General features: G+C 36.3%; 1 protein-coding gene across 2 annotated transcripts in view; it reads left to right on the top strand.

Annotated features, from left to right (window-relative positions):
- The window catches only part of eIF6 (eukaryotic translation initiation factor 6), a 221775-nt gene that overhangs the window by 59562 nt on the left and 137767 nt on the right, over window positions 1–24446 (top strand). The window lies entirely within an intron of this gene.

Raw genomic sequence — 24446 nt, forward strand, 5'->3', positions numbered from 1 at the left:
TATTTATAGAAATATTCAAATTGAATTATTCAACAATATTCGTGGAGGCTAACCACCTTATAAGCTTAATGTGAAAATTGGAGCAGTTGTTAAATTGATACGAAATCAACGTATAGTTGGTGGCTTTGTAACGGTACAAGATAACAAATTACATTATAACTTATATACAATATTGAAGCAAAAGTTATAACTTGAGAAAAATTGTATATTTTATTTAAAAAATAACTCTTAATACAGGAAATTTATCATTTATCGTTACCTTTTATCTCATACAGAAAACGATTTCCTTTCGTCCTATTGTTATTAAGTACTGTCACTAAAACTTAAGGTCAAAGTTTCGATAATATTAAATTATATTTGAAATAACCTTTGTTTTTGAATAGTCAATAACACACCACGTTACTCAGATGCAATAATGAAAATAATACTTATATTTAAACAGAATGTGATAATAATTTACAAATAGAAAATATTATTTGTAAAAAATATTAGAACGTTACTTTATCTTAAGAAAATAAAAAAAAATTTAATTTTTTTACATTAGCAAAAGTATGAAATTGTCCAAAATATTTTTGTACAGTCCATTTAAATAATAATTAATGTATTAAATTAATAAAGTTATTATTTAACTATTGTTTTATGATAATGCACATTATTGTACATATTTCAATAAATATAATTTCTATATTTTCGTGGTTAATGGGGCTATAAGCAAGGTCCACGGTTTAAATATTCTTAAAGTTTCTTTGTTGTTATTGATTAAGTATAATAATGGATCGTCACTTTCTAATACATATTTGATAACAAAATTAATAAGCTTTTAGAAAATTAAAGAAATAAAAAACCAGCACACCATAGCACTATCTCAACGGTATTGTTGAAATGTGCCAATGTGCTAGAAATGAGAGGCTTTCTTAAAACTGTTAGGAGAGCTGAGACAAAAGGCGCAAATAGTCAAATAACTGGAAATAACACGGAAACCGATATAATTTGACCTCATTTAGAGACGTGGCTCAAGAGTGACTCGAGGGACAAAAAACTAAAGGAAAAACTAAACAGAAATTCAACCCAACAAAAATAGGTAAGAACTGACAGTTTGAAAATGTGCTGATAAATTAAGCAGCTAAAATCTGTATGTCATCAAAATAAGAAATAATAACGTGGAGCTAAAGAGTGGTGAAAACTATCTGTTTAGAAATTGTAAGAAGGCTGAGAGATTTTCTTAAAAAGTGCTGAGAAAGCTAAAAGTGGGGGAGCAAAAAGTAATTAAATTAATAATGACTTAGTTACTGATATAATTTTACTTCATTTAGGGATGCTACTGATGGAAAGATACAAGGAGTTTTTTTGAACTGGAAGAGAGGCTTACTGGGTTATCTAGTAATTAGGTTATACCATTATAAGGGGGTTGGAGGAGGTTCTAAAAACAAATTCAACCTAACTCAATAAAAATATTGTTAAAACTAAAAAAATTCCACCTTATTTTAAAGGGGGGGCGGAGGTTAGGCTGAGGGGAGGCTCATCGAAATTGAGCGAGGGGTTGTGGGGGGTTTACCAATAATTTAACCCAATAAAAATTACGTAACAACTGTAAGACCCTGCAAAATCACTGAATAATATAGAATACATATATATATATATATGAGGCACTTTATGTCAACTCGGCCACTATCTGCTGCCCAAATTTCCTTGAGTTTTTTTAACGAAATATCAAGAAATCCATAGCTCATGATCTCTAGTTTTAAATGCCAAGTGGTACTCTGTAAAAATTCAAAATTACAGTGTTAATATGGCAGCTGCAAGCAACAGACATCACTGTAAAATAAAAGTTTTACGTACTTTTCTTTAATTCTGCCTGTTTGAAATTTGCAGTTTGACAACTTTCTCACATGTTTCTTACGGCCAAATGTACCTGTAGCAATATTATCTACCAGTGATCCTTGAGTTATTAGTAAACCTCAAAAATTATCTAAAGAACGTTGATTTTCGTAACCAATAGTGATTGATGCTGTTAAGTAGAGAAAATTAAACTTTTTTATGCAAGTTGTATCTATATTTAGAATTTGTCCCTTAGCGTTTGCTTTAAGAAGCTAAACCTTTAAGTCTTGGTTCTTGCTTTCAATAACCCCCTTAATAGACTGCCTTACTTCTGCTTCTTCGACGATACTGTCCAAATCGGGAACTTTTTACGTCATTTTTCGTGTAGTGGTTACCACTTTTTTTTGGCCAGCCACTGACTTCTCTAAATTTTGAGAGAAACTTACAATACCTTTTACTTATTAAGCTTTTAAAAGCAAATCTTCTTTTTTAGTGGCTACAACACTTTCTACAAAAGCTCTCGTTTCATCTGGGTTAAAACTAGCTTGCATGGACTCAAGTACTCCAGCGAAGGTTTGTCTCTCAGCTACTTTCACCAGTACCTTTGTCGTCGTTTTTAGGGATTTTCGATTTTTTCTCTAACTGTTCTGAGCGCCCTTCTCCGGTTTGCTATCACCAAACCTTTTCGTTTTAGTTGTCACCGTACTTTGCCTTATTTCAGGGCTTTCTGAATAATTTTCAAGTCTTTCAGCTCATTCCATTTCCTTTAGAGCGGTATTTACGGTTTTCCTCTGGACATGCTAGTGGTAAATACCTTTTTTTGCTCCCTATACTTCAAGAATTTAAAGTTCTCTTTCCAATACAACTAGTGTTCCTCTTCAGCACTAATATTCTCTTCTCTAATCAATTCTGCTGATTTGAGCTGTGTTATTATACTTCTGGTTGATATTTTCGAGTTCTTTCTTAGTCTTATTTGTTGTAGATTAAACCCGCTGAATTTGTTTTTTTTGTTTCAGCCTAAGTTTTGCGCTTCTTATTTCCATGTAAGCAAGCTCTCTTTGCGTCTAGTTGCTGAATCCATTACAAACCATACTACAATACAACTGACCACCAAAAACGTCTTGGTGCCTCCCCCCCCCCCCAAGTATCCGTCGAGCCTGTGACAGCCACCTGGGCTTTCACCAAACCAAAACTGCCGGCTGATTCCCTCTGCGAGGTTACCGCTTGGGGTACAAGTTTTACATCGACGTTTTTCATTTTTGGTGCTTTTTTTTGTGACGTGTTGATCGGCGAAGGTCAGCACTACCCGTTTTTTCCAAAATAAATATTTGGAAAGGGTTAAAACCAAGGCAGCAGCCCTGTGTTTCCAGAGAATAATGCTACTTGGTCGAGCCGGCTGAGAGTCGCCACTCTCCCTCAGTCCCACCCGCAGACTGCCCTGGCGTTGTGTAAAAAAAGTGAAGGTAGTATTTGCGTGTTGTGAATGTTTGTGAATTAGTGACATCAGAACAAAACATTTCTGGGAAATTTTCAGACAATTATTTTATTTAACATACTTGATGACAAGAAAAACTTTTTTTCAGCGATTTGTGTAGTTAATAAAACTTGTTTTAATAATTGTTGCAAAATAGAATTATTTATACTTCTTTCACCATCGTTAGTCATTTCTTATTTTGCCATCGTAAGTAAAAAAAAAAAAAAATAAATAATTGAATATGTAGAAGCTAAGGAAGTACATTTTTTTTCCAAGTTTGATAGGAAGCAATCTTAACAAGTTTTTTCATAGGCTCTTTCTTTCTGGAACTGATCATCGCAACTCTATACAAAAATAGCGATTTCTTAAGTCACTAATGTTTCTAAAACATATACAGTTATTACATTTTTCATTACATTTGTTTAACCTTTATCATACTAGCAACAATAAATGAAAAAGAATTGTTTTTTTTTCTATGACTCGTTCAATTAACGAGATCAAAAACTAATTGAGACCCAAATCACGTGCGTGATAATATACTTTTATTTTTATCGAAAATAGACGTCGAGGAAAATCAACAAAATTTTGCAACAAATAAAATTTCGAGTAATAATTGCGAAATAAAACATTGAATTATTACTCTGAATAATGCAATGAATTAATTAATTCATTAAAAAATAATCGTACATTGAATCTGATCACTATCACGAGAAAAGACAAACCCAGACGTGCTACCAATTCAGTTGACGAGATCAGGAGAATACAGAAAACTTCAACTGAATAACAATGTGAGAATTGTTTCATAATACTAGAGATAAAACTCGATTCATTGGATGGGGTTGTAATTTTAAAAAGCATACGCAAATTAAAGTGATATTCAATAAATCCTTTAGTAGGTACTGTGCAAGACGTGAATAGAGGTCAGTAACACTCAGACAAGGCGAGACAAGATGGTTGCGCAGCTGTAAAGACAAGACCGTATGCAGCAATGAAACACAGAGCTGACTCAGTATCATAACTAGCTGCGTAAAGATTTGCACCAGCTCGCTAATAACTGACGAGTGATAAGATCAGCATACGAATATGAGAGCGCACACAAGCGCAACAAAACCGAGCGTCGTATTAATATTTGGTTTTTTTACTTAACACGTATATCCGTTTTTTTGCTAAAAGTATAGTCAAGTGCAGTTAATATTTTAACTGAATATTATACGTCATGTAACTGTACGACAAAAAAATCTTTAAAAATGTACAGAAATTAATAGCACAAAGTAACATCAATTTAAAAAAAAGCTTGATTTGCATACTCAATAAACTAGTAGACTCAGCGGAAAATGTCGGTAATTTTCACATAATTCTGACTAGTGTGAAAAAAATTTATTTAGTAAATTGTAACAATAAAAATTAAACGTAAAAGCGAGCAAAAAAATTGTTGCAACCTTCCAAAAAAATGGCAAAAACTGTACACGACTAAAGATAATATTAAGTTTTAGAATACGATACAAACAACCAAAGATATGATGATTAAATTCCTTCTTGTATAATCGTGCTTCTATTGCTAATTTTTAATACTGGAAGACTCTGTCTGAAATCGCATCTTCAGACAATTGATTTATTACCAAAATAGATATTTACATCACATAAGGCACGTGATGTTCTTTCAACTATTTTTAAGGCCGTTTTTAGGATCACAGGAGCCTCGTCCAATGTAATTAAATCTTCTTCTTTCAATTTTATTTTTTCTGATTTAAATTCTAAGAACGAACTTTTTACATTGTTAAAGTCTAATGGTAAACGAAATGTTCTATGGCAGGTCATTCCTTTTAGAAGTAAAATTGATGCCTTACTAGTTCATGCCATAGACAAAATTTTTTTTTCTATGAGAAATGAGATAATAAATAAACGTTTTACATATAAATGTTTTTTTTTACCTCCTGGTCCATCGATGAGAAAAAATTTATTTGTTTGTTCTCATACAATTTTGAAAATCGTGATTTACGATTAAAGAGATTCATTACGGCCGGATAATATAACTAGTTTTTTGAACATTTTCATGTGTACTTATAATCAGGCCTGATTAGAATCCCATATCAGGATGTTAAAGTGAAGTAATAAGAACCTATTATGAAAAGTTCAAAAAACAAACTGAAAAATAAAGTATTAAACTGATTCAAAAATCGAAGGGTTACGCACGAGGAGGGTGGATATATTTGTATATACCAGCGGAGCTTTGCCCCTTGCACGCTTCGCGCGCCAACCCTCCATTTCCAGTTTAAAATGAATTAGTGAAAAAAAAGGTTCTCATTTTTCGTTTTTCTTATACAATCTTTTATCAAAAAGTAACCTAATATATGCTTATTGAGTACTATAGGATTAGTAAAAAATGATTCACAAATTAACAATAATTTTGACAAATCTATTATCGTGATGTTACCATTTCAATTACGTAATTTTTCTGCATGGTTTATTATATCTCGAAAATTTTCAGGAAAATACAATTTGGCTTAAATGTGAAAAAATTTTCGTTGAAGATTGTGAAGATAATGAAAATCCAGTTTTTTTTACGTTTACATGAACTCTAAAAGAATTGTGTCATACAAACACACCGTTCAGAAACGCACTAATAATTTTACGAGATGGTTTCCGTCAAATTCTACCTGTAGTTAAAAATGGTAATAAACTTAATATGATAGAAGAAACTTGAATACTCAAAAATTTGGAATATATTTCAAATTTCACATTTGAAAACCAATATTAGATCAATAGACAAAATATATTTCCGTCGATTTTATTGTGTATTAGTAATGGATAAGTAGATTGTTTAAAAATACCTGAACGATGGGAAACCAACGATGTTTGATCAAAAATTTTTAGTAACGTTAATAGTTCTTTAATGAATACCGTAATATTATTGTCCCATAATAAATCCCCTTTTTTTTTTAACAATAAGATTTTAGAAAACATGAAAAGAGAAATTATAGCAAAGACCATGCTATTCATAAAGGAGTAGATAAAACAGACGATAATATTTACAGGAACTTTTAAATAGAATTTTCAAATAATATTCGAAAAAGACTTTCATCACACAAATTAAATTTAAAAATTAATGTTTTAGTTATGTTTACAAGAAACTTAAGTATTTCTTACGGCCTTTGTAATGGTACAAGGTTAAAAATAACAAAATTATTTAAATATAACATAGAAGCAGAAATAATTACACCTGACAAAAAAGAATCTAAAGTTTTTATACCGAAAATAATATTAAGGACAAGTAGTTCATCATCAACTCCTATTTTTTTGTATAGAAAATAATTTTCCTTTGCATTGGCTTTTTTGATGACTATGAACAAATCTCAAGGTCAATGTTTTAATTCTATCCACATTGAGAAAAGTTAAAAAAAATTTTAAGTGTAAAATTTTTTTCAGTCATCTACGAATGTTCTATATTTTGTAATATTATGTACCGTATGATAGTATAGGTAAGACTCTACGCCCCCTCCCCTCAAATTCTCGTAACGAGGATTCCCTAGAGCCAAGCGAATGGAAGCGTGAGCAAGGAGAGAGTCTATTAAGGGAGTACACGACTAGCCTTTGAGGGAAACACTCGCGCTCTTTTGCCCATGATTATAGTAACTTGAATAAAATTCCTCGAATTTACAAGTGTTGGTTATTCTCGCGACACACCTCCCTATCAATATCTTACCTGTGTACCAGTTTTGGTGCTAAGTGTGGGGTCGGTAGGTGTCGGAATTTTTTTTTTCTTTTATTGTACTCGTTTAAAAAAAAATTTTGCCGAGAAGCACACATAGTTCAGTGCCGCGAAAATACGACGATTTGAAATCATAAAGCCGAGGATTCGATTAGAGGCAATAGGACTGATGAACAAGCAGTGGTGACAGGAGCCCTGAAACCAGTAGGACTAGGGTAACAATTGCTGATAACCACAGGATCAAGACGACAAGAGGCAAGGGAAATGGTTCCAGAAATTTTAGTCCCATTGGAGTCTATATCGACGAGCACGTGAGTACATATTTAATAAAATTAATTGTTTTCCTCACTCCCAAGGCAAAATAGGAGAGGCACTAATAAGGTAGAGATAAGAGCGTTGGATTTTTATTTTCTTATTTCTAATATATGTATATTATTTATCCGCCGTATTTATATTGTGATGTGTCGTGCCTTACTCACCTTGCAGTCAGCAGCAAGACACGGCACATATAATTTTTTGCTTTATTATTACTCACTATAGGGCTATGCAGATAGCATGGATAGCTGGCAATTAATATACATGAACGGGCGAGATTAACATTTAAGCATTTATTTGCATTTAATAGTTACTCAGAACTTAGCATAACTTGTATACAAAGTTGATCCTGCCTAACTATCCGACCTGGCCTGACTTTATGCAGCCTTAGCCCTGCGGGTGCAGCTTCGGCAGTTGCTGCTCGGCACAATGCTTATACACGGTAGGGATAGGATATATAGGAAATAGGCCTACCGTTTTTACTACTGTAGGGATCTTTCAGCAGCACTAGCTTCGGGCACCGGGAGATCCGACGAGCAGGAGTCGGCACTTGGACTTAACAATCCTTGGTAGTGTGTGCGTGAAGGTTGTCGTAATAGTCCGGGTTGCCAACAGGTAGCCGTTGCTGCGCCTTCTGTTGCCGCTCTGTGCAGTACACAATGTTATCTCGCTGCAATGTTGCGTCGATGCGCACACACACCCGCCGCTGCACACGGTCAAGGGCTGGCAGTGCTGCCTATAGTAGGGATAGGTGAAGGGATAGGTCGGTACAAGAGCTTTGGGTGAGGTAGTGTTGGTGTGCATTGTGCCGTCTCTTCTTTTGTCTGCTACTACCACATACATTCCTACTGTGACGTTGGTTTCCCACGTCACAATATATGTAATATAAATAAATTTATTACTTCGTCCGCTCCCCCTTTTAGAGTGTTTTTTTTTTCTTAAACGCAAAACATTAATCTCGCGATAAAATAGACTTGAAACGCATTGGATTAGTACAATTTTTGTTGAAAAAACAATGTACGTTATAAAATAATTATAGAACAGGGGGAAAAATTAGTGACTCATAACGCAAAAACCCAACGAGTCGGTCGAAAACAGGAAACAGCAAAGACCAGAAAGGAGAGAGAGAGCGTCTTAAGGAGGTAATAAGTGTTATAAATTGGATCAAGCACGGTAAGTAGGGAAACTTTCTCGCCCGTTTGTTCTCTCTCAAGCTGCTGCAGCTAGGTGAAAGGGACCAAACATTATGGCCTGAACATAACATGTAACGTATCGAGAGCTGGTAAGAGGGTCTCTCAGCATTATCTTTTTGATACAACAAACCACCCGAATAGAAATGTGCCGTAGCTTGCCTGACTGCCTGTGCAGGACCTGCACAGGCAAGATAGGTATTTTCTGTATATGTAAGTTCAGGCTGTGCACAGTTTCTGTACAGGTCCGGTGCTCTTGCCTGAACTGACATTAACTGTCTGCTACTACAGTATAGTCTTAACCTTTTTTTTAATTAATCTAAAATGGAGCAAAACCATTATTCTCGACGAAAGACGCGAAATAAATATAGAATGCAAATTATTCGTAAAAGAAAAATTTCGGAAAAAAGAAAACCAAACGAATTTAACGGAAATAATGAAAAAAAGCTAAACTTACTCCATTATCATTTTTATAAATCACGTATTAACAATTACATGTGTTCTAATAAATTGTTTCATTTCTTAGATGCTCTGACATCGATAACAATTAAAGATGTCGTTTACAATGCTGATAACATCAGAGAAAATTTAAGTTCATTGATGAACAATGCTCGTGACTGGGGTGGCAATCGGATAAGGAGGATGAAGAAAACTTTAAGTGAGTCAGAGCTGTCAAAAGAAAGACATGAGGATTAATTTAATAACATAGAGTTTTTTTTTTTTTACTGTGACAAAATAGTTTTTATAAACTTAACTAAATAGTGTTAATAAATGATTTCACACATGATCTACTAGTCATTTTTTTAGTATTTATCGTTTAAAAACATTTTTTTATGTAACATAACCTTACTATTTAATTGTGTAAGAGTCAGTTCGGGACTAGATTATATTTGTCCAGGTTGCCTGAGCTGAGACTGCCTGTGCAGTAGCCTAAGCAGGTCCTGTGCACATCGTTGGATAAAATTCCATTAATGCCTAAACAGGTCCTACGCAAGCAGCTCAGGCACCTGTCCAGAATCTGTTCAGTGCCTGAACTCAATTTCTGTTCGGGCACGCGTTCACATATATATATTAGTGGGGCTCACGCCCCCCTGCGCGCACTACGCGCCAACCCCCCAACTTCCGAATATTGTGCATCAATACAAAGCAGTATCAATATAAAGTACAATAAGTAGTTTCGTAAATGCTAGATATGTAAGTCCAATGGAAGCAGCCTGGAGACTTCAAGAATATCCAATTTGTGGTAGAAGTCATACAGTTGTAAATCTAGCTGTTTATCTTGAAAATAAAGAAAATAATATAAAAAATGTAATAAAAAATAATTAAACACCCCTTACAGCTTGTTTTCAATTAAATAAAGTAGATGATTTTGCAAAATCGCTAAAATATGTTAACATTCCAGAACATTACATTTTTTAAAATAAACTTAAAATTTGGAAAAAAAGGAAAGTTACACTGAAAAATATTGCTATAGGTAGATTAAACATAGTATCTCCAAAAGATCATGAACGCTTTTTTTTAAAACTTATTTTAAATAAATTACATGGGGCTACATCGTTTAAAGACGTTAAAAAACATAATGGAATAACATATAAAAATATATGTAATAATATATATATATATATATATATATATATACTAGTGGGGCTCCGCCCCCCTGCGCGCTCCGCGCTCCACCCCTCCTTTTATTGAGCTATAAGTGTAATTTTTTTCAAAATAAGGTTTGTATTAATATTTTTTTAAAGCCTTAAAAAATAATAAAATTATTCGTTAGTATGAAAATGGTATGTTAAAGTATATTTTACAAAATTCAGAAGACAATGGCATTTTGCGAAAATACTCAGAAATAAATTTTCTACGCTGGGGTATGATTACTGGTCTGTTTTTAAAGAAATATAAAGAACAAGCTGCTAATTTCAAATAAAAGTGGTAAAGTTTATACAGACAGAGAGATGTGCCCTTAAGTTTTTGTTGGTGAGCTTTATTATTTCTTCTAGTGGCTCCCTTTTTTAAATGAGCTGTCTATCCTGTATGTGTCAAATGATATTTCTAAGCTTTTATAACCATAAATGCGCTCTGCGCACCAACCCCCGTAGTTGCAAATTAGATTCACAAAGTATAGAAAAAAACCCGAATTATATTAATTGTTACTTAAAATTTATGTATGTAACAAATGTATATTGATCATAATTAATTACATGGATTTTTAACAATCACTTTTTATTTTCCCTGACTTATAACAGCTATTTCTATGGAATTAGTAAAACACGATTTTTAAAACGATATGATTTTTGAAGAAGCATGTAAAGTTATGCTGCCTTTTCAACTACGAAAATTTTTCGTGTGGTTTATTATGTCTAAAAATTTTTTTGGTAATATTATTTGGAACAAAGACAAAAAATTTTTTATTATAAATTGTAAAGATGATCAAAATAAAGCTCTTTGAGATTCAAACAAAATTTTTAATTCTGAAAATATGTCTTGTAAAGATTTCAGTTCATCAGAACCAACAGAAACGATGAAAAAAAAATATTGATACTGACAATGATGAAAGAATATTTTGTAAACATAAATATCATGAAATTTTTTTACAACTCAGTCATGATCAACGTCGAATTTTGCAAGAAATAATAAAATTAAAAAAAAATTTTTTTTATCGATGGTCCTGGTGAATCTGGAGAAACTTTTCCATACAAAAGATTAATTTATTATTTCATATCAATTGAAAAAAAATTCTTACGATGGCTTGGACAAGTATTGCTTCTATTCTGCTTCCAAAGGGAATGACCACTTACAAAACTTTCAGACTTCCTGTAGACTTAAGCACTATAGAAAGTGCATTCTTCCAGTTTAAGCCAGATAAACAAAAATTATGTAATGTAATAGTAATTATTTGGGATGAAGCTTTTATGGTACCAAAAAAAGCGTTAGAAATCGTTGATAGGACTTTCAAAGATTTATCTAGTAGTAATAAACCTTTTGGAAATAAAATAATAATTTTAGTTAGAGACTTTCGTCAAGTTCTCCCAGTAGTAAAAAACGGAAGCAAAATTACTATTGTTCAAGAAATCATTAAATTTTCCAATTTTTGGCCTTTATTTCATATTTTTTGTTTAAAAAATAATATAAGTTCAATTGTTAAAAAATTTTCTTCGTTGCTACTAGATATAGGAGAAGGCAACTTTTATAATTCCTCAGACATGGAAAACAAATGATGTATGTTCTTAAATTTTTAATAATAATGATGATTCTTTTATAAGTAAAGCTATATTAACATCTCACAATGAATAAAATCACTTTATGAACAAAAAAATTTTAAATAATATGGTAGGAACATTCGTAACGTACTACAGTATTGATAAAGCAACTCACAAAGGAGTAGATAAATTAGACGATAATATTTATACTTATTTCTTTACAGAATATTTAAATAATAATAAAGAAGGTCTTTTTTCACACGAATTAGATTCAAACGTCAATGCTATTGTTATGTTAATACGAAGCTTAAACATATCTGAAGGACTTTGCAATGGTACAAGATTACAAATTTCAAAATTATTTAAATACAACATTAAAGCTGGAATAATTCCAGGTAAAAAAAAGGAAATAAAGTCTTTTGTCTAAGAATAACACTCATTACAAACAATTCTTCTTCACTACCATTTATACTGTACAGAAAACGATTTTTATTGATCTAAACTCTTCCTATGGCTATCAATAAATCTTAAGGTCAAAGATCTGATGCCTTAGGGATATACTTTAGAAAACCATTATTTTCTAATGGGCAATTATATGTTGTACTGTATAGATGTTAAAACCAAAAAAAAATTTTGATCCCAATTAAATCAGAAAACAAATTTGAAATTAAAAATATTGTTTGGAATGAAATTTTAGAGTAACAAAAAAACTTTTCTATAGTTTATTACTATTTTTATACTTCCTTGCAAATTTTATTTTTCATCAAAAAAGCAAATTTCAGTACCGTCTAGTACCCAGATTTATATAATTATAAACAAACCGTTTTTTGTAATATGTTTTCAGATACACCATCATGGATGCAAAATTTTATCAGTGTGACAAATGCAACTCAAAATTTTCAAATCAAGCGTGTCTATCATCGCACGAAAAAATTCACAAAAAAAAATTTTTTGTATGTTATCTGTGTAGCATTATAATATAAGACAAGAAAAACTATTTGCGTCACACAAAGGAAGTCCAAAACATTGAAAAAAATTTTAAGTGTATTCAATGCGAAAAAAGTTTCAAAAGAAATTATCACTTACAGAGACATTTGAAAAGTCTTGAAAAAAACGTTCCAAAAAATATTTGTCAAAATTGTGGAAAAGGTTATGTAAGAGCAGAGCACCTAAAAAGACATTTCAGAGTATGTAATCAAAATAAACATCGTAAGTAAGATAATGGTAACAAAATTTTTTGTTATGGTCAAATAAAATTATATGTGAAAATTAGACCACTTGTAACAGTTAATATATAAGGCCTTACGAATATATTTACATTATATATGGGGAAGCTGGGAGCTGAGGGAGTTGGGAGGGGAGCTGGGGGGGGGGGGGGGAGCTAGCAAAAAAGTAGAATTACTCGAAAAATGCAAGAAAATGAAAGAATAACTACCTTATTTGGGGGGAGCTTAGGGGGAGCGGGGGGGAGCAAAACTTCGTTCTAACTCTTACGACTATACAATATAGGAAGATATATATACTCGAGGGGCTAACGCCCCCCTGCGCGCTCCGCCCGCCAACCTCCCACTAACAGATTAAGTAGACAAAATAACGACATTACCTGTGTATTTATCAATGCAGGCTGATAATTAGCTTACAACAGCAGAATATGTGACTCACAAAGGAGTTGATAAAACATATGATGATATAAATAATAATTTTCCAATAGATCTTTTAAATAATATCAGAGAAGTTTCTTGAGGTTTTGTGCATAAGCACACGATCAGTAAGAGCTAATTTAGGAGTGAGAATAAAAACTCCAAAGTCAGGTGTTAGTTTGAGCAACGTTTCGTTGGTCTTAACGCCAACCTCATCAGGCTCAGTCTATATCGTTAAGACGATCGTTAAAGTCTGTAACGATCGTCTTAACTATATAGACTGAGCCTGATGAGGTTGGCGTTAAGACCAACGAAACGTTGCTCAAACTAACACCTGACTTTGGAGTTTTTATTCTCACTCCTAAATTAGCTCTTACTGATCGTGTGCTTATGCACAAAACCTCAAGAAATCATGGAAACAATTGGGAGCAGAACGGCACGTTCAACAAACACCGTAATATCAGAGAAGGTCTTCCAAACTTCGGTCTGCCACTATTCGAAAGGATAGTAAAGATCACAGTGGAAAGGCTGGGCCCAGAAAATGAATCATTTTTTCTTCTTACACTTGCGAGCAGACTAAAGGGAAAAGTAGTTGAACATTTCGCGCCCAGACTGGCTGAATTTTTGACAGTCCAGAGATTTCTTCGGAAACTTTCGAGGTAAAACGGTAGCATAAATAATTCGGACACGCTGATGGCACAGCGGAATGTAATCAGACAGCAAAACCAAGGATTAATAGAGGACTGCGGTGGAAGAGTACAAGGATTGTATAACAGGCGATGCTGCATGATTCAAATCCAAGCCTACTTCCGATTCAGAAGTAGGTTCTGAAAGAAAGTGCAGGGGCAGAGGCAGTAAAGCAATTGACATATGGCTTGCATCCAACATACAGATGTAAAATTACATGCTCAAACCCGAGGACCCTCTGCGAAGCAATTATAAAAGCGCTGAAAGTAGAGAGCGACCTTAGCCTACGGCATGCAATACCAGTAAGTACAGTGCCTGCACACAATAAAGCAAGAACTGAGTGGGGGCCACTAGTAAACGTGGCGAGTATAGGAGAAAAAGCAACTGAAATTACCAATGAGGCACAAGAAGTAGCAGCAGCAAACGTAAAACGCTACATATACTGCGACTGCTAAACCGGGCATTCAGTTGAGGAATGCCGAAAACTGATAGTGGTGATAAACGACAGAAAAACGCCAAGAGATAACGGGAGGGAACCAAAGGTAAACTGCAATTATTGTTAGAGACCATGACACTGCGAGAGACTGCCGCTAACGTAGGCAAGACAGAGAGGAAGAGAAAAGACAGCGAAACGAAGGGCATAACCAGCCTCAGATAACACCAGTACTAACAGAACCACTTATAATTACGAGAACGAAAATGATAATCTCAACAACTATAATGATAATCATAATAACAGGGGCTATAACAATGGCTCAACGGAGCCTTACAACAGAAATAATACCTACTACAACAGAAATAACAACTACAATAACAGAAACAACAATGGCAATAATGAAAATGACAGAAATAACAATTACAACAATAGAAATAACAACTACAATAACAAGAATGATAACGATAACAGGTATAATAACTACAACTCCACAGGCAGTAATTATTACACCAACCGCGGAAATGGTGACCCGTATAATAACAACAACGGGGAAACATTAAACCGTTATGGAAACAACTACAGAAATTAAGACAGCAGGGATGGCTGTAATAGAGATCCAGTCAGGAACGGGCCACCACAGGATAGGGGCCTACAGCAGCGAGAAAATGGCGCATACAGCCCTGAAAACAGGAGAGACGCACCCGCAGCTTTAAACTCGCAAGATGTTCGGCTTGGTCCCCAACCGTCGAACATGAATTAGAGAAAGAGACGGAGAATAGCGTGTCCAGCGAAGGAGAATGTACGAGAAAGGCCGCAGAAGGCGGAGCTAGAAACAGTAGGGACGGAAACACACCACAACATCCCAAGTACTGACTTAGGACAGGGAAAAGTAGAACGTAACAAAGTAGAGAGCGAAGATACTCCTACATAGCGGAGAGGCAAACGCACAAGAAAAGGTAGAAAGCCCCGCAAAAAGAGTAATCGAATAAAGGCGCCGGACACACATATACAGAATAACGAATCCAAGCTTTCAGAGAATGATGAAGAAATTGAGTAGCTTCCCAAAATAACTATAAAACTCGCGAGAACAGGGCACACGCCACCATCGGTCTAATTAGGGGGACCACAGTTAAAGAACGGAAAGGCGACTTTTTATGCGGATACAGACGCAGAGATTTCGATCATAAAGGAAAATTTTCTTAGCATAGACATGCTAACAGACAGTAGTTATCGAGTAGCTATAGTCGGCGTGACTCGCAGAGTACGCAGAAAATTAGGCACAGTACGGGCTCAGTTGCACAGATTAAAGTGCACGTTACATGTAGTCCCCCATGACTTCCCAATTGACGCGAAAGAAATCATAGGGTGGGATACTTTCAAGAGGTACTGGGGCCAGATAAGCGCTGCCGAGAATATGATTAAATTCAATGACGTAGAGATACCACTGTTAAAGCTGGAGTGTCTTAGAATACCTGCAAGATCAAAATAAATTATTTATACGCGAGTAAAAAAGAGTAGAAGTAATGCAGAAAACGGCTGGATACCCCTCCAAGGGATGGAAGAAGGAATATTATTTGGAAACTTCATAGCTAGAAATATCAACAAAAAAACAGTCGCAGAATGCATTAATACAAGTGATAAGATAAAATGCGTGCCTCTTCCGGAAGTAGAGTTGCTACATTACGAAGAAATTTATCGGAGCACTTAGAAGATGTTGAAGAGGACAATGTCGAAAACTTGGGGGAAGCGGTAATATGGTTATTTAACGAAGAAATAGATGATGATAAAGAAAAAATAGAAAATTTTACAAAAAGATAAAGAAGAGTTAGAGAAACAAAAACGGGTGGATACGATAATGCAACTCATAGACACAGCCGGTTGCAACCATGTAGAAAAAGAACATGTGAGAAATCTAATCAAGTCAAACCCTTATGTATTTGGCCTCGACAGTGAGCCTCTCAAGGCAACACACCTGATAAACCACCGAATTATAACGACGTTGGATGAAGCCATCGTGGCGAAAAGATTCAGATATCCTCCAGCAATAAGAGATCAAATGAAAATTGAAATAAAGAAAATGTTCGAACAAGGGATAATTGAACCCTCCACCTCCCCGTATAGCTCAAATACCTGAGTAGTGCCAAAACAACTGGAGCCAAACAACGAAAAAAGGGTGAGAGTAGTCACAGATTTTCGACTAATAAGTGAGGTGACAGTGGGTTCATGTTACCCGCTACTGTTTCAGAGCGACATCTTAGAGAATCTAGCGTCAGTACGGTAGATCACAGAAGTGGACCTCAAATCGGGATTCTTTCAAGTAGAAATACATGAAGATGATGCACATAAAACGGCATTTACGGGCCCAGACGGACACTACCAATATAGAAGGATGCCAATGGGGTGCAAAGACTCGCCCAACACATTTCTAAGGGCTATCGCACTAGCACTCGTGAGACTACAAGGCTGTGAAATAGAAGTGTATCTCGACGACATTATGGTCTTTGCCCCTGACCTTGAGGAGCATGGAAGACGATTCACAAAACTGTTAAGACGACTGGCAGCGGCGAATCTCACGATTGAACCTAAGAAATGCCAATTCTTGAAGAAAGAAGCAAAAGTAATAGGTCACATTATAGGCAACGGACAGATAATGACTGACCCAAAGAAACTCGAAGTGGACAGAAATAACCCTCGACCGACGAACGCAAAAAAAGTTTTTAGGATTCGTTGGCTACTATAGGCGATTTATCAAAAAATTATTCACGAATTGACCAGCCTATATTGAGTCTCCTAAAAGCGGACACTGCATTTAAACAGGGTGACCAAGAGGAGCAGGCGTTTAGAGTTCTCGTGGACACACTGTGCAGTGGGCCTGTACTCATCGCCCCAGACTTGAAAAAACCTTTTGTCGTAAGAAGTTGGTCAGTCGGAGGAAAATAAGAACGTGGCACAAAACGAACGCAATGAGCATTCAGAAGTGGCACCCCAAGATAAGTTGTTTGACTAATTAAAGAACAAACGCGAAGGAAAACGTGCGAATGCGCACAACCCGGAACACACCCTAACAAAAATATCGGAAATACCATTCGACCCACCCGGAAACTGTTTCTTTCACACCCTTATATGGTTGTACGAACTCGACATCTCAACTGTGGAGTTACAAACAATTCTGCGCATTTTTAATTTGTTACAAAAATGCAGAGAGCTGGAAGAAACGAAAGAAATTTTGGAGTCACACACAATGTACGGGAACAGCAATTGCACTTATCTGTTCTCTCAAGAATTCAAGAGAAACATTTGTGTGCATTTTGCATTACCCAATGGAAGTTATACTAACAATCATTATATTGCTACGACAGATGGTGAATTTGGCCATTTACCTCTAGAAGGTGTAGGTGACAATGCACATTATACACCTTTCATACAGGCCTCCAGCGCGATAAATACGGAACATGAGTCACGAACAGAGCCACTGAAAGACCATAGCAGTAGTGAGAGAAGTGAGAAGAATAAGCATAAGTCGGAGCTAGATGAAAGAGTTGACAGAGGGAAGTGGGGGAAGGAGAATGAAAGTCATTCAGCAAAGGAGAAAGGCACTCCGGCAAGAGCAGCGGATACAAATAAGCATACGGAAAAACGGGGAGAAAATGGATAATCGGGAAGCAATGGCGACAGCAACGGAAGGACAGTAGAGGAAGAAATACAGCAACCTGACGAGTTGAATAACACGCTATGCGAAACAGAGAGCGAAAATGAAGCCAACACGATCATACACTCACCATCAATGGAGAAATGTAGAGTGTGCAGAACACGCCTACCAACGGAAAAACCACCATGGGCATCAAAAAAAGGGGAAGATCCACCCCTACTACAAAAATTGTATACGATTAAGGGCCATCCATTCAAGTACTTAGACAATCTAGCATTTATGACAATAACAGAGGCAGTGCCCAATCCAGAGGTAATAGACGTGCTGCATGAGAGAGGATACATTAATCCGATACGCACGAACAACGAAGAGAGAAGCGTAGGAGAAACTAAAATGATGAACTCAAAAAGAATAAAAATTATGCACAAGTATGCAAAAGAGCATTTTGAAAAAACGACGCTTAAATCTAGCATTAAGGAGTGTATGAAAGCATTTAAAGGGGTAATAGTAGCAAATGAAATAAAAACTATTATGATTGTTAGGGACCTAGCGATCCTTAATCAAATCCAGTGGGGATACTTTGTCGATACTTTTGAGAAAATATTCAAAGATATTAGACTAGCAGCGGTGTTATACACGAATACCCTAGTAATCCCACCAACAGAAAAAAGATTTAAAATTATCAGAGAATACCACGAGGTGGCAATAGGCGGACATAGAGGAATGAATAAGACATAGACATAGAACAGGATCGCCAAAGACTACTGGAGGAACATGCGCCCAGATGTTAGACAAGTCGTTCTGGGATACGCATCATGCCAAACAAAAAAACTCGTCCGAATTAAAAAGAAACAAGCCATGCTGATCACTGATACACCGAGTAGACCGTTCGAAAAAATTTCCATAGCTTTCTACGGGCCCTTCAATAAACCTTCAGCAAATCAGTACATACACATACTATCTATGCAAGACTGGCTGACGAAATTTATCGTCCTCGCACCCGTGAAAAGAGCTACAGCCGAAGAAACGGTAAGAGCGATAACAGATAAGTTTATAGCGTATTTTGGGCCGCCGGAACATTTATTATCAGACCGAGGCACTCATTTTATGAACAAAAGCATGGACGAACTCGCAAGGTTGTTTAAAATAGACAAAATGGGTAGTGCAGCATTTTACCCACAAACAAACAACGCCATCGAATGTATGCATCATACTCTCACGGAGCAAAATAAAAGTTGGGCGTGTGGCGCTACCTCATATACTTAGTTTATTAATGACAGCAGGAGCTTAAGAATGTGGGATGTAAAATATATATATACATGTGTGTGTGTGTGTGTGTGTGCGTGTATAACTATACGAACGTAAAACATGAGCAATGTAAACGGAAGAATATGTTGATAAACTAATGTGCGTGTGGTATTAGAATCAATATATAAACTACTCGTAAGGAAAGGTATATAACAGAACAGCGCAGAAGCTTCTTTCGGTATTTTATTTTAACAAAGATGTACATGTATGATTTATGTTTCTTTTTCGTCTTTCTCTTTATGTATATACACATGACATCTATTAGTGCCCTCTTTTTTTTTCTTTCGTATTTACCCTTTTAAAAATTGTCCCATCTCCGTCCCCGTCCTGGAGACAGAGACACGACAGCGGCCCCCTGCACCCCCTCCATAAGCGGGACGTGGGCCTTCTCGGGCACCGTCGGCCGAACAAGGATGCCACGGCCGCTTTCACAATCTTGGGGTGCCGCTGTTTCTCCGGCAATAGCAAATAGCCCTCCGGCAGAAGGCTGCACCTACAAAAAAACCCTGAAGAAGAATGAACAAGAAGATTATGGTAGGCCGATAAAAAAAAAAAAAAAATCAACACTGCACGGAAAAAGTTAATACTCACGCGTATGCAAAGGCGGTCCTCCAACGGGAATCTGTCAGGATCATCCGCTGCCTTCTCAACTACCAGGGCAAGGAAAGTACCATGGCACGTACAGCCCAACGAAGTGGCGTAGGAGGCCCCATAATCCAGGACGCCACAACGGATCCGGACTACTCGACCTAAAGGAACAACTGAAGGACTCTGAGAACCGTCCTGGAAAATCATGACAAACAACTGCCTGGACGGACTGTAATCATCGCAACACGCAACGCCCCCACGATACTTGTACCTCTGCACCGGCAAAGGCATGGCGTCCAACGGCCACCCAGGCTGACTTAAAGGTCGTGGCGGGCCGAAAAACTTGTGAGGGTCTACGACCAACCGCGTTTGCAACTGCAAAACAAATTTAAAAAAAAAAAATAATAATAATACAAATACATATACGTAAACGCAAATAAATACCTACCACCCCGTGAGTCGGGTAGACGACTGGGACTAACACTGTTTGCCCCTCAGCTACTACAAGCTGGGCCCCGCGAGTGTGGCCGACGGAGAACACGCGCCGAAAAATATACAACAAGATCGACTAAAGGAGAAAAGCAAGATATGTATAGATATGTACCAGTTACACACAGGAACTAACGTAAATAAAAGACCACAAGAAGTACTTACGTAAGAGCACTCGTAGCACACCAACACCTCCTCGATTATGTCCCCGTCCAATACAGCACATATCCTGCCGTCACTGGCGGCAAATCCCGGGCTACGCGTAGCGGCAAAAGGTAGGCTCACGAAGTCGCGAAGCCGACGCACAAAATCACAAGCACTCGCAGACGAAGCTATTTTATTTAAATAGATATATGAAAAAGGGGAGAAAAAATAAAAATGTGTAACGTTCAAAAAAAAAAAAAAACGTATCGAGCGAAACGAGCAAACCGGAACCAGTAGACGCCGAATACTTTGCAAGCGAATAAACAGAGATCTCAATGCGACAAAGCCAGGGTGAGCGATGATGAAGAAAAGAAAAATCAGAACATCCAATGCAACAATCCTTACCTTCCACTCCCATGGAGAAAATGTGGGAGGGAAAGTTGTAGTGGGAAATAATAAAGCGGACAAATCTAATAGGGAGGAAGAATAAGATGATGATAAAGATAAAAGATTAAACTTCCATACGCCACATGCACCTTTCTGTTATAAACCATACACGGCATCACATGATGCGACAGTGTAAAGTGGACGCAGCAATCTGTTCGCACGAGCCATAAATTTCAATGAACACATACGCTTCCTTCGAACACGCGTCATACTAATATGGTACCGTTCACATAAGGAAAAGACAACTAGACTAGCATTTTCAGTGTCCACTATGAACCGCAGCGACACATTACAAAGGAAATGATGTTAACCACACTTTCTCTAACAGACTGAGAGAAAAGAGGGGAAAGTTCTTTTCTTTCCTCTATTTTCTCCCCTTTTTCCTCTCTCTTCCCGAAAATTTTGTAAAATGTTAAGCGCGATCAGTTTATACTATTTAAATCAGCAGGTACTCAAATATTAAGCAATCTTCAATTATTTTATAAGCGAAAAATATTTCGTAGCTCTTAAGCAGCACACAAGCACCGCAAAATGTAAGGGTAAAGCCATACTTCCGACTTAAATTGCAATTTACAGCCCCGTTCGCGTAGTAAAATTATTGCTTCGGTTATTGTCATTGCCTGCACAATATGTCAGGCTGTCAGGCTTCAGAAGGGCAAATAGAAAACGATCCCAATAACGATCAAAGTTGGAACGTTTTCTCTCTCTCTCTCTAAACGATTTAAGAAGAAATTTGCAAAAAGAGGAAAGATAAAAGAAAAGGCAAGGTACATACGGTAGTGTATGTACAAGGTACATATAAATAGTGTTAGGACAAGTATTTGCTCGACTTAAATAAAAACGATACACATAATATAGCCAAACTCCTGACCACACAGACAAAAGCAATGTCTAACAGAGTAAGCGATGTAGAGGACGGGGTGAAAAAAATAGAAGTAGAAATAAAGAAAATGGAAAACATAACTGACCAAAAAAAATAGATAGCTCAACAATTGCAGCTGTAAATACACTGGATGAAAGCGTGAAGTAGTACATGACAGACTGTGACTTCATAATAAACACAGTCCTCTTTACGGTAAGAGGACTAGTACACCCAAGGCTCATATCGCCTGCGATTTTGGATAACTCCAAAATACAGGCAAAACTATCCAGACCTGAGCTAATTCTTATTGCGGGATCTCAGATAAGTCCGCTCGAGATAATAGACATATCTAGATAAACATTTTTTATGCAGAACAATCAGTTACTATACCACATAAGCATCCCGCTGTTAGATAAAGACTACGCAGATTCATACAGAATCTTACCTCTACCGATAAAGCAGGAAGGCCTAAACAGCTCAAATACTTATGTCTATATATGGCCAAAGCACGAATACATGGCCATAAATAAGAAAATCAACTCATACATGGCAATAATGGCTCTCAAAGTCTTCAGCTGTAAAAAATTGCGCGAGTTGTTTATCTGCGACCATACGGAACTGATAAGAGAGATAAGGCAACATCATTCGTGCGAAGCACGGCTCATAGTACAGCATAGCTAAAGCAATTGTAAAGAATGTTCAGTTAAAATCGTTATACTGCAAGATACATACTGGGCCCGATTCCATGCACCAAACTTTTCGGCTTTTACAGCAGTACAAGAGGAGCCACTGTTTATAGAGTGCTATGACTCAAACCATAGAACAATTTCACTTAAAAGCATGGGCATTCTACGGCTTAATACAAGCTGTGCTGTTCACAATACGAATATGCGCATAACAGTTTTGTCAAATAAAGAGGAAAAGCGAAATACCACCTACTTTAGGATGGAAAACATGAACATCAACGGAATATTAGAAGAACGAGACGGAACATTAAAAGATAACGTGATTTCAGATGGTGTTAACACACTATTAGCACAAGGGGAGCTTGAGTTACTTAACAAACCAGGGCACTTCAGGACCAACCCACTAGCCGATGAGACACCCTTAGGAGAGATTAGGCCCGTGGGCTCGCAGAAAGTCAACAGACACGAAAAGAAATTATAAGTTTTAATTGGCTTGTTTACCTAATGGCAGGACTGATAATCGCGGGAATAGAATTTCTTTTTCTTATGTATAAGTGCCTTCTCCATCGGGGGGCCCTACTACTAATATGTTATAAAATGTTCACAGGTAAACAAAGAGCTCAAGAGGAAGCACGAGAATTGGTAGTAATCCAAACCGTGCTGACAGTAAAACTCGGAGCAAAAAGGCGACTGAAACCCTCTAGACGAATACTAGAATTGCCGTTGGCCGTGACACAGGATTAACAATACGAGAGACAACGAGTATGAGCGCCGGAAGTCGCTCTACTGTATTGGAGGGCGCAGTTCGTAGGACGACACTGAAAAAAAAATTTTTCTTTTTTCAAAATATTTAGCATCAAAAAATTTGTAACTATAACTATAACAATTACAAGGATGATAATAACAATAACAATAGTGATAAGGAAAAGAAGATTAGCGCCTTGAGTCGCTCGACGATATCGGGGGGCACAGTCCGTAGGACGAGACTTAAAAAGAATTTTTTTTTCTTAACATTTTAACATATGTCATAGCGAGAAAGTTATGTTAAGGTTTATTGTAAGAAAAAGAAAAATAAATAAAAATAGAATGAAAAAAAAAAAAAAAATTCAATAAAATAAAGTAAAAAAAAAAGGTGATTGTAGCTACAATAATAATAATAACGATAAGAATAAGCAGACGAAAGTGAGCGCTCGGAGTTGCTCGACTGTCCGTAGGACAAGACCAAAAAAGATTCCTTTTTTTACTTGAATACTAATCATAAGAAGTTTGTACACTCGACACACGATGAGAGGAAATTGAGTAATTAAAAGAGCAAAAATAATAATGTAAAGAGAACAGCGGTTCCTTATAATTAAATCGAAAAATGATTGTAAAATACCAAACTTCAATAAACAACATAAACAACAGAACACAGAACAGCACACACACATAAGATTGCAAATAAGTATACAGGCTCCACATAAAATGAAAAGTCAGCGTCGTCGAGGACAACGACATCGCGGCCTCGGACGTGAAACGTACGACAGTATAGGTAAGACTCTACGCTCCCTCTCCTTGAATCTCGGGACGAGGGGCCCTCGGGCCAAGGAAAGGGAAGTGCAAGCAAGGAGAGAGTCTATCAGGAGAGTACACGACTAACCTTCGAGGAAAACATACGCGCTACTTTGCCTATGATTAATATTTATATTAATATTTAATACTCCCCCGCGTTTGCGAAACGTAAACATGAGCAAAATATTTTTATAATAAAAATTATTTGACTAATGTGTGTGTTGATAATGTGTACTTATGATTAAATTTACATGTA

The sequence above is a fragment of the Copidosoma floridanum genome, unplaced genomic scaffold, assembly GCF_036245765.1.
Source record: "Copidosoma floridanum isolate Cflo_tuat_1 unplaced genomic scaffold, Cflo_Japanese_pri ptg000028l, whole genome shotgun sequence".
Classification (NCBI taxonomy): Eukaryota; Metazoa; Arthropoda; class Insecta; order Hymenoptera; family Encyrtidae; genus Copidosoma; species Copidosoma floridanum.